The sequence below is a fragment of the Oenanthe melanoleuca genome, chromosome 3 (genome assembly GCF_029582105.1).
Source record: "Oenanthe melanoleuca isolate GR-GAL-2019-014 chromosome 3, OMel1.0, whole genome shotgun sequence".
Classification (NCBI taxonomy): Eukaryota; Metazoa; Chordata; class Aves; order Passeriformes; family Muscicapidae; genus Oenanthe; species Oenanthe melanoleuca.
Genome location: NC_079336.1, coordinates 17,408,586 through 17,420,905, shown reverse-complemented (window position 1 = coordinate 17,420,905; position 12,320 = coordinate 17,408,586). Strand labels below are relative to the sequence as shown.

Sequence of the window (12,320 nt, the reverse complement as noted above, 5' to 3'; positions counted from 1 at the left end):
CCAGACAGCCACAGGGATGACCAGCCTTCCTGGAAGAGGCATTGTTGTGACAATGGGAATCGCAGAAGCTGTGAACATAACGTTAAACATTCTAGTAAAGACAAAGCTTAGTAGGCCAAACACACCTGTCTTTTCTGGTTTCTTTTGATTCTTTTTTTTTTTTTTTTTTTCCCCTCAGCATGTGTCCCAATATACCCTTTCTTCAGAAATAGAGATGCTTCTCTATGTATTTTGTAGATGAATATCTTACAGTATTTCCCTGCTTTCTAAAGCCAATCTGCTTGTGTACTCCCACTTGCAGGCAAGAATCTGCTCAGTATTTAGTGCTTTTTGGAATTCTCCTGTTTCTTGTGCTCCTTTTCCGTACCAGGTGTGTTCTACCAATTCTATTGGCTCAAGTATTCATCCTGACCCAGCTTAAATTGAAATCATGTGAGTGATACATTCTCAGAGAAATTTCTGCCCTCTGCACAGTAAAGCGAAGAAAAATTTAAACAGATTATTGAACGTTAAAAATAGGCTGCAAATATGCAATGTTAATTGATGTACACTACATATTGAACACTATGCTTAATTTTGCCATTCTTGTCTAATGAAAAGTACAGAAAAACATTCTGAAGAAAAAATGTACAGCCTCAGAAAGGGCAATATATTATGAGAAGCCTAATATTCCTACTAGACTGTGGAAGTAACAGGTGCACTCATTCAGAGGGGAGATGGAAATGGAGACTGTGAGTGGTACATTATCAAAAATAGTGGACAACAGCAATAAATTAAAATGTATCTCCACATTCACTTCAAAGAAAAGAGTATATTCCATAACGTTGAAATAGGTTCACACTAAATTAATAGAAATTTTGAAAACAATACACCCTTAATTGTGTTATTAATTAGCACGGATCAGCGGAGCAGTCACGATGGCGGCATTATTGTGCAAGCACTACACAAGTGGAGAGCATCAGATGGCATTTGCCAGGAAAGCTGAGAGTCTGGAGAGGGAGAGCAGACACAAGGCAGCCAAGGGGGTGAGCACACAGGCAGAATAAGTGCCATTGCCATCTGGGTCCATTTAGGGGTGGCTTTAGATGAACTAAATGGGAAAAAGGATAGCAAGATGGGACACTGAAAGAAATGACAGGAGGACCAGGCAAGGGAGGAAAAAGGAAGCACAGGCAAGGAGCAAATCTGGTACACAGTCTGTGCAGGAAGGAAAGAAGGAATGGGCACAAGAGTTGTTCAGCTCCAGGCAGCAAATGCTCAGCAACACGACATGAATGTCACTGCTTTGGCTGCTTTGCAGCTGTTTCCACTGCCGGCAGCCTCTGCCTCTCCCCAGCCCTGCCCACAGCCAGATTAGGAGGGCACAGCTTTTGAGGGCACCACCTGGGTCCCAGCACCCCCATGGTACAACAGCCTCATGGGCAGGCTGTTGGACACAAGCAGCATCAGGGCAGAGGTGAGCATCCCACAGCAACACTCCCTGCCCTCCATTTGGCATGTGAATCCTACACATGGCTTACACTCTTCTAGTGCACGTTTCTGGAGTGGGACTACGGGATGTTAACAGGCAAAATGGACTATAGCTTAATGTGAGAATGAAAAATGTCATGTCAAGTGATAGTAACTATCATTTTTAAATATTTCCAAAAATTGCAGGATAAAAGTATGATGGAGATATTTTGATTTACTTAAAAAAAAAATACAGGCTTTTTTTGTCCTCTAAATGCTTTATTCACACACATTAATTGGTAAGAGGACAATGTCCAAGAGTGGTTGCTAGAGTGGTTTACACATTAATCTGGCCATCCATAACTCCTAATTGGGTTGTTTTGTAAAGTCAAAACGAAATTTTACAAATGACGTGGGGAACCAGAAAAGCCTACCTCTATGTTTGGCTAATGTTAAATGTAGTGATTTATTTATTCTATACCATCTTTATCTTCCAATATGAGTCATTAAATCTTTTCTATTTGTATTCCTCCTGTACACCAACAGTATTTTGATCACCACTGCATAAACTAAAAAACTTCACCATTTTTTTCATGAGAATATTAGACTCTAAGCACACTGCTTATGCACAGAGTAAAGGAATTTGCAGTCAATAACTCTAGTATCCTAAGTTCCTGAGGGTAGTATATTAAGTTAACAGCATGAAGAAAGGTCCTTCAGTTTCCTTCATAGCAGTCTAACCAGACAGCCTTACTTCACAAGCCTATTTTTTTTTTTTTTTAATTGCAAGTAACTTGAACAATGAACTGCAAAAAAGCCCAGCTGGTGATTCCCCCTTCTCTTCATTTGTCTTCTTTCATTAATCTGTGTGTAACAGAAGAGAGGAAAAAGTCTGGGAAGAAAGCAGTAAAAGGCAACTAACATGCTTGGATTCTGGAACCATTATCAACCTGTTCCCATAACCTGTCCAGTTATGAAGACCCATTAGGCTTTGTACCAAGTGGTCCAGGTCCAGAGGCAAACAGTGCAGTGAGAAGGAACCCTGGGAATATCCTCTGATGTGTTACAGCCAGTATGTCACTGAAGCTGCTTATCTGAAATCCGTACTGTAGATCAAATGGCAGGATTTAGGACCAGAGAAGACATGAACATGTAGAAGGAAACTGACAACTAACCAATTTCTGCAACTTTTAGCCACAGCCAAGGAAGGGGCTGAATTTCTTAAATCATCTTAAATGATGCCTTAAGTTTTAGCCTTCATATTGTCCAGATTCTCTACTACTTTAGTATATAACTCCAAACTTCATATGAAGTGTCAGCAAGCTCTCCTCACAGTTTAGACAGAAAACAATCATTTCCAGTCTGAGCACCAAGGACAGCATTGCAGCTTCAGGCCCAAAAAGTGTTAGCAACAGTGAATTGAGGAGAGCAAACTGGGAAGATGGGACTTCATAACCTGCAGCCATAATCAGACAATTAACCCCAATATTTAATTGGCCAAAACTTACAAAAGTGTGAAAACATGTGACCGGTGCTCCATCTTGAGTGTAGTCTCAGCCAGGCTCTTGTACTGCCCAAGGTCTATCCTTTGAAGGTCTTTTAATAAATACCTACTTTATTCCTTTAACACCATCTAACCTCTGTTCTAGGCAGCCCCTCAAGGCATCAGTTTTTGGTGACTCTGCCAGGATGGCAAGGCAAAACCCCTGCATCTGAGGAATACCCAGCTCCTGTCCCCCCACTCCTGCCAGCACTCCCAGGGGAGCCCCAGCTGTGGTCCAGATGGTATCAGAGCCCAAGAATCCTTAGATCTGGCACAGAGCAACATGAGCAACTGAATACAGGTAGTATGTTGTTTGGTATAGCACCAGAGTTAGGTGTTAAGAGATCTCTTAGAGTTTTGTTCAGTGTGGAAGGATCCCAGTGGGTGCAGATGGAGCTGATTTTAGATTTGTCTGTCACTCTCTGTCTTGCCCCTAATGGTAGGAGGGAACACCCTCTGAAAGAGTGGAGTTTAGCACTGCAGTGGTAAGTGCTGCCTTGGGACCAACCGTGGTGCAGAGGGTTAACTCCTGCACTGCCACTCCCAAGACCTTGAGTTCTAAACCCCAATTGTACTTGCCCTTGCTGTCTCTCCCCATGTATTTTGATTTCTTCAGATTTTCTTATTCACAAGTATAAAGACATGGGGTGTGTATTCTCAATAATAACATTCTCTGAGGTATATTCTTTAGGTCTAATATTGAAAAACTAGCAGTAGCTAACTGGCAGAAAGTCATAGTTCTTAAAACCCAAACTTATGAGATTCTCAGAAAAAATGTGGCCAACTTATGAATATATTAATGATGAGATGTGGCCTGAATTCAGTAGCTCAGATAAGAAATTAATATCAAACTTGATGTCTTGCATATGAGAAGACAGGTATTTTGAAGATTTAAAGTATGCTAGGCTTTTTTATGTTTTTATCATGTCAGCAAAGCCCATCAGACCCTAAAAAAGAACAGCGTGTACTGCTTTTAAGGAAAAAAAGAGAAGAAAAATAAAAAGGAACAGCCAATATTAAACAGTGGGCATGAATGCAAGGAGGAGGGGATTAGACCTAATGGCTCCTGCTTTGAGAACTGGGCCAGATCTGGCCCCACTCCCTCTCATGGAGGACCCATATGTAAATGTTCCATACTCACTTATTGAGTTAGAACAGTAGAACACTACTGTGAGAAAATACAAAGAAAATCTAGATAAGGTAGCAAAATTAGAAGAAAGGGATATTGTTGTAATCCAATACCAGGGGTAGAAGGAATGCTTTAACTCTTTCTAGGTTCCTATTTCATTGGCAGGAAAGCCATAAAAGCCTCTTTCCTCCCTGATCTCTCCTGTTACCCAAACTCCGTGTCCACATCCTATTGGCTTCTTTCCAAATGCCCTCCCTGACCTTTTTCCTAGAAAAGTCCGTCAGCTGAGACCCTAACCCTCTTTGTTCCCTGGAGTCATCATGAAATAAACAAGATCCCTGAAAAAGACAAAGAGCCTCTTTTGTATTCCTTCGTTTATCTAATGTAGCATACTTTAGGTCCCTCAGAGTAAGTAGCTAGGAGGGAGTTACAGTGTGTTACAGGATACTAATACACAAAACCTTGACTGGGATGATTTGAGAACCATAAGGGATTGGCATCTGTAACTGAAAAATTCCTCCAGTGTGGGGTATTGGTGCAATGTGACTCCAAATACAACATCCCCATTTTAGCTGTTAAGAAAGCAAATGGTAAGAATTATTAAGTACAAGATTTAAGAGCAATTACCAAACTACAGAGGACATACAGCTCCCTACACCCTTTTGACCACAGTGACAGATGAATTAAGGTGGTTTACTTTTGCAGACCTGCAGGATGCCTTTTTCTGCATTCCTGTGCACAAAAACAGCCAAGAGCTCTTTGCTTGAGTGGGAGAATCTCAGGATTCCTCAGGAAGGAAAAGTCAACTGGACAAGAATAGCCAACAATATCTGGAAACCAGCTAGCAAAGGAATTGGAAGATTGGAAGAGACAAGGGCCAGGAGGAGTTATTCTTCAATATGCTGATGACATCTTGGTTGCAGCTAGAACCAGACATGACTGTATACAATCTACTGTAAGTTTATTAAGCTTCTTGGGACTGAGTGGATACACTAAAGACAAAGCACAGATTGCCAAAGAAGCTGTAGTTTACTTGGAACTCAAGATCTTTCATGGACAGCAAACAATGGAAAGAATCCATCTGTCAACTCCCAGAGCCCCATACTGTGAGAGATGCAAGCCTTCCTGGGAATGGTAGGTTGGTGCTGTTTGTGGATAGCAAATTATGGATTGCTGGTAAAACCCTTACATGGAGCATAAAAAACAGATTAAAAAGGAATTATCATATGTACTGAAAACACCAGAGCAGCTTTTAAACAGCTGAAACACTCTCTAATGTCAGCTCCAGCACTGGAAGTGTCAGACTTAACTAAACCTTTTGAACTTTTCACAGGAGAGACTGAATGTGGCTTTGGGCTACTAGCACAGCACCTCAGGAACCAATGGAGGGCAGTGGCCTACTTCTCCAAACAGCCAGACAATGTCATTCAAGGCTGGCCAGGGAGCCTGAAAGCCACTGTCATCTTGATCCAGGAGGTCTGAAAATTCACCCTTGGGTGACACATTGTAGTGTATGCACCCTGTGCTGTAGCAGCTGTACTTGAACAAAAGGGAGGACATGGTTGTCTGGTAAATGGATGTTTAAATACCAATCACTGTTATTAGAACAGGATGATGTTACCTTGAAAACAATTTCTGTTGTTAACCCTGCCATGTTTTTGTCCTCTGCCTTAATTAATGATCTGCCTGAGCATGACTGGCTGTGAGAGTTGAAGAGGTCTATTCCAGCCAACCACACCCGAAAGACGTGCCCCTAGATTGGGAGCTTTTTACAGATGGAAGCAGCTTCATGAGAAATAGTAGAAGGTTGACAGGCTATGCAGTGACCATCCAGGACAAGGTGATCGAGGCAAACAAAGGCCCTGCCAACACATGTGTCACCACAGAAAGCTGAATTGACTGCACTGATTAGAGCCCTAGACCTGAGCAAAGGAAAGAAGGTAAATACATGGACTGACCCTAAATATGCATTTAGAGTTGTCCACGCTCATGGAGCCATCTGGAAGGAAAGAGGACTTCTGAACACTCAAGGTAAACATATCAAATTCTGAACAACTACTCACCCTCTTACAGAGCATTAAAAAACCCACAGAAGTATCTAGCATGCATAATAGAGGTCATCAAAAAGGGAAAACTGCTCTAAAATTGGGAAATCATTTTCCTGATAAAGCAGCAAGAGAAATTTCAGAAAAAGGTATTCCACAAACAGAGATTGATTTGTAAGGGCTCACCCCAAAATATGATCAAGCAGACCACAAACTAATTAAGTTCCTTAAAGCTGAGATCACAGAAAGTGGATAGTCTGTTACACCAGCAAATCAAGTTGTAGTCCCATCCCGATCCTTTGGGAGCTAGCTCAGAGACAACAGAAAACACATTTCAGGGTTGAAAATCTTTTAAAACATCTAAAAAAGATAGTAATAGGAAAGGGAATGACTGATACTGTTCAATCAGTAGTGAACAAATGTGAAATCCGCTGTAAAAACAACCTCATAGGAGGAAAAGAGTTGTGTTAGGAGTGAAAAAGGCAGGGGATCTTCCTGGAGATTACTGGTAAATAGATTCTGCAGAGTTACACGCAAAGAGGGATACTGGTACATACTGGTATTAGCTGACACCTTCAGTGGATGACCAGAAGCTTACCCCTGTCACACTAACACAGCCAAGGAGGTGGAGAAAGTTTCACTCAATCATAGTTCCAAGGTTGGGGTTCCCTTAGGGATGTCATCAGATAGGGGACCACACTTTGTTGCAACAGTGGTTAAGGAAGTTAGCTGGATTTTGGAAATTACTTGGTATCTGCTTACACCTTATAGACCCCAAGTGAGAAGTAAAGTTGTACGTATCAATGGAACCATTAAAACACCAATTAGAAAAATTTGCCTGAAAACATCCATAAGATGGGTTCAGGCCTTGCCTATAGCTTTACTGAGAATCTGCATACAGCCAAGGTGGAGGGATAACATCAGTCCATATGAAATACTGGCAGACCATATCAGATTCCATACATGCCAGGTGAAATTCTCATGAAGGGGAAACTTGATTTACAGAGATATCTAATGGCTTTAAGTTCCACTTTGCATAAGATCCAGAATTATACTGTGCTATCCAGACCCTAGGACTGGACACAGCTGTACATCCCTTCCAGCCTGGAGACTGGGTCTATGTAAAGTGGTGGGACAGTGATCCTCCACAGGCCAAGTGGAGAGGACAATTCCAAGTGCTGCTGACTACCCTCACTGCTGTCAAAGTCGCTGGCAAAGGACCCTGGATTCACTACCTGAGAGTTAAGAAGGCTGAAAAAACAGAGACCAATGCAAACAAAAACATGCTTTAAATGATTCTTCTTCTATGCCTAAAGAACTGTTCATAACAGTTATAATTCTTCTTTGTGTGATAACTGACTGTGCAAAACTACTGTTGTTAGATATTGACAATTGTTAGATATTGACAATTTTTAGATATTTATTGTTATTAAATACTTATTATTGTATGTAGGTATAGAAGTAAGGTAGAGGCATTGCCAAGCCTCCAAAAGGGTGGGGGGGAGGGTGGGGAAATGATGCCTTAAGTTTTAGCTTTCATATTTTCCAGATTCTGTACTGCATTAGTATATAACTCCAAACTTCATATGAAGTGTTAGCAAGTTCTCACAAAACAAGTTAGACAAAACAATCCTTTTCCAGACTGATAGCCAAGGACACATTGCAGCTTCGGGCTCAAAAAGTGTAAACAATAGCAAATTGAGGAGAGCAATCTGGGAAGATGGGACTTCATAACCTGCAGCTGTAAGTCGACAATTAGCCTCAGTATGTCAATAGACCAAAACTTATAGAAGTGTGAAAACGTGTGACCAGTGCTCCATCTTGGGTGTAGCCTCAGCCAGGCTCTTGTACTGCCCAAGTTCTATCCTTTGAAGGCCTTTTAATAAATATCTACTTTATTCCTTTAACAATGTCTAGTCTCTGTTCTCAAGACACCAAAGTGAAACACAGCACTAAGAATAAGCTGATCAATATTAAATGGCATGCTGTTTGGCTTAGTGGATGAATCGCTTCTTTTAGATCACAAGAGAAAAACCCAATTCCTAACTTTTTTTTTGAATACACGGTAGTGGTCTTTGTTTACAGGGAATACAGCAGGATCACATTTTGAATGTTGCATCACATGGACAGACAGAACACTGTGACTTTGTCCTGTAGAAATTCCTGGGGGAGAAGTGGGTCAAAATCTAGCAGTAGTCCTTTGCATGAAGAGCCCAGTGTGATCCAGACACCTACTTCAGATCACATCTTACAACACCGAGATTGCAAGCTGTTCTCAAACCACGGAGGAAAAATGGAAACATGCTCTTCCATATAGTTTGGAACAGTTTCTTCATGTATAACCAGCTATCCTTACTTTTTGAGGTGGTGGTTCAAATGGAGAACGCTACATTTAAAGAAATTTAGAAATACTCATTTTCATTTGTCTACAAACACTTGACAAACTACCAAATTATGAAGAAAACTGCTGAAAAACTTCTGTTTGAACTGATTTAATGTCGTGACAATTCCCTTTGGTATTTCGAAATACAATTGGAACTGCTATATGGCAGATTTGTATTGTACTAACAATGTATTATACTAAAACAATGATTTTTAGGAAACCAAAACGCTAAAAAAAAATCTGGACAATTTAAATACACCATAACATAGGTATGACAAATGTTCTATAAAAATATCAAGACATGATTAACAACATAAATTATATATTTTAACAAAAATTACTGTGCTATAAGTACCTCCTCTTTCTTGTTATGATCACAAGGCCACAGCCATCTATGCTTTGCCTGAGAATAAGCAATGTCATTAGTGAACTGGTAATATATCAGACTTTATGAACTGTGTGTAACACATTAAGTGAAAAGTGAACGTACCCCAGGTTAGCACAACAGAGATGAATAACTCATACTGAGTGTTACACTCAGGGAATTCCCAAAGTGACCTCTCTGACTTCTGATCTCATTCAAGACTATTATAAATAACAAGGTTTTGCCCTTCTCCTCTATGACTTACAGCTAGAGAAATATATGCCACTGGTCATCCAGGAAAGAACTTTAAGAGGAAAGTCTAAAATGCCTTCGAGCCTAGAGAGCAAAAAAAGCAGATAGCTGAACACTATAAATATTGTTCTAACAACTTTAGAAATGAAAGTCACTTCATTTTTTTAATAACCAAAGGCTAACTGTCTGACAACTATTGCTTTTAAAATGATCTCAAACATGTTTTAACATGAAATATGAAAAGCAAAAGATAGATCAAGGAAATCAAACCTACAGCCAAAGACATGAATCAGTACCAGACTTTTCACAACTCTCCACAAGTTCTAGAATTTTTCTTAATAACACAAATTGCAGTCAATAACACTAATTTCCTGCTCAGAATACAACTCGGAGCTAATGGCAAGTCCTCCACCTGAGTGGTTTTAGAAACCATCCCCAGTTCTCAGTGTCTCCTGGCAGCAGCAGCTCTCTGTGTGTCTGGTTGCAGCACAGTTTGATACAGGTCATTAGGCCACTTCTTCTGTTGGAGCTATCACTGAAATGGCAGGCACCAGGATTTATGCTGCTGCCAAATTCGGATCAAGGGAGTGAAAAAACACATTTTCAGATATCTTAAAAAGCTGATTTTCAACTTATTGCTCAAAAACAGATTCTTATTATTGTCAGGATTCTTCTGCTTGATTGTGTCGAGACAGAATGCAATGATAGGATTGCAGCTTAAATTAATTTTCCTGCATTCAATATTTCCTCTGAATAACCCTGAAATAATACCACTTTGCATGCATATTCCACATTTTGTTTGAGGAACTCACAATGGTATTATAACATCCAGGGACACATCCTGCTCTCTCTGCAGTAGTTAGAGAGCCTCCCTAGCTGAACATCTCCTTGCACGCAGAGTAAAAAGGACACTAATCTGTGGAGTGAGGCCCTCAGTGTGACCCTGCACAATGAGGTGGAAAACAGAAATCCATGTCAATAAAATAGAAGCTGTGGGAGTTCATACAATTTTGGATCTATGGAATAAGCTGCCAATGTCTTTTACTGAAAAATATTTGTTTGCCTACCCAGCCCTCCTTCTGAGCTTGCCTATGGGCACCCTGGACTCCAGTTCTTCTTCCCATACTCTAACTTGGCCAAACACAAGTAAGGTTTAATTCTTTGAGAAGAGATTAATTAGCTCAGACAAGAGGTTGTGCTAACAAAGCCCCGAGAGTGGAGGGGCAGAGGTGGCTGACATCCACCCAGTCTTGACAGCAAGCACAGCAGGCCTCCCCGTGCAGGCTGATACTTGCTCTCATCATGCAAAATGGATTCACCATCTAAGTACTACGTAGAAATGACATATGCAGATTAAAAAATCCAGAATCGTGATATTAAAGAAAACCCAGTCCTGACAGTGACAGACCTGAGCCTGAATTTCAATATATGAATACTGCTCTGAGGGTGGGTATTTGCTAATGATCACCACATGAGTCTAATGACTCATAACCACCTGAACTCTGGGACCATTTCCTTACACTCATGGAGACCTACAGAAACAGCTCCCTTCTGAAAAGATGCAGGTTTCTGCACCATTACATGGGATTTCTAAGTAGTAAGGTGAGAACAGCAGATAGATTTACAAGGTTTCCTTGTGTATGTGTGAGCAGAGAATTCATTTGTGTAGTCTGTGCAACTCCTGGTCAACTAACCCAATGCCTAGAGCTTAGTGCTGCGTAAAAGTTGTGCTCCCTAATTGCCTTCCCATTTCAGCTAACTCTTTGCTGCATGAGCTAACCGGGTGTAGAGCTAATTTTCACAGCTCCCAGGGTTTTACATGGCTTTTCATGCTTTAGAGCTACAAACTATCCTTTAATTGAATTAAACACTTACATTTGCTCATAAATGTGGAAAGTATCTACCCTCCCCACTAAGAAACAGGAACAGATATTGATCTGTAAGTTAGAAACTTCCTTGTAGTTTACTAATAATACCTATAATTTTGTTATTTTTTTTTTTTTTATGGGCAATATTCTTTTTGGTTTTTTTTCTTTGGGTTTTTTGTTGTTTTGGGTTTTTTGGGGGGTTTTTTGTTTCATTTTGCTTTTTTTTGTTTTTGTTTTTTGGCATTTTTTGTTGGTTTTGTTGGGGTTTTTTTGTTTTGTTTTGTTGTTTTGCTTTTGGAGGTTTTTTTTGTTTGTTTGTTTTGTTGCAGAGATTTTGAATAATAACTATTTATGGGGCTTTGAAAGATAAAAATAACCAACTTGCGTTCCATTCATTGTATTAAATAACATGCAGATTTCAGATGTCATTTGTGTTTTATGACAGTTCCTGTATTATGGTACCAGTGTGGTTACTCAAAATTAGAGTGATAATTACATATTGACTATGTACATGGTCCTACACTGTTACTTAAAAGTAACACTAAAATAAGGTTGGTCCTTTATTTCAGTGCTGCTGTATAGAGTTCCTAATACAGCCCAGAACTTTATCCCAACAAGAGATAACAAGGATGTGGACATGCACTCACAAGCACACACAAGCAGAGATAATGTGAATAAATAAATCACAGTGGCTATAATTTCATTTTTCTTCCCATTGTTTTTCACATCATTATTGTTAGTGAAACAAACTAAAACCAAAATTCTATGGAGGATCTCATAAAATTTCACATCAGCACAAAAATACTATTATAAAGTAAAGAAAGATAGGTAAGGGAGTAAGGGGGAAACTAATGGGAGTAAGCACTAAATGTATAAAAAAATCTAGTTGATGCAATGCATTAAAGTCAGCCTGAATTATTAAGAGAAAATCCCTTTGTGTCCCTAGGTGTTTTACAATGTCTGTGTAGTCCTATCAAATGTTCTGGATGCTTTGTGCTGGAATCACAGTCGTTGATGAAGCACAAATTTAAGACGACAGGTAAAAGAGGTCTGTGTGACTAGGGACTGATAATGGTCCACTGGGCTGTCCACCTTTATGTTACTAGTTCAGATCCAACCCAGTTAAAATAACAGAATTTGGTGAGTCTGAGAGCTGTTCAGTGGCCCATGTGAAATGAATGCAACGCTTTGGACCAGCACCCTGTGGACTAGCAATCAAATCACAACTTTTCCTTTGCCTGTTTTTCAGGATGGCTACTTAGACTTCAACAAAGAGAGGGGGGGAAA

The 12,320-nt window shown here is 40.1% G+C and overlaps 1 protein-coding gene and 1 pseudogene across 1 annotated transcript in view; one reads left to right on the top strand and one right to left on the bottom strand.

Moving 5' to 3' along the window:
• Positions 1-12,320, bottom strand: part of MYT1L (myelin transcription factor 1 like) — a 223,116-nt gene that overhangs the window by 192,090 nt on the left and 18,706 nt on the right. The gene's annotated exons all lie outside the window — the stretch shown is intronic.
• Positions 918-12,320, top strand: part of LOC130250534 (uncharacterized) — a 98,233-nt pseudogene continuing 86,830 nt past the window's right edge.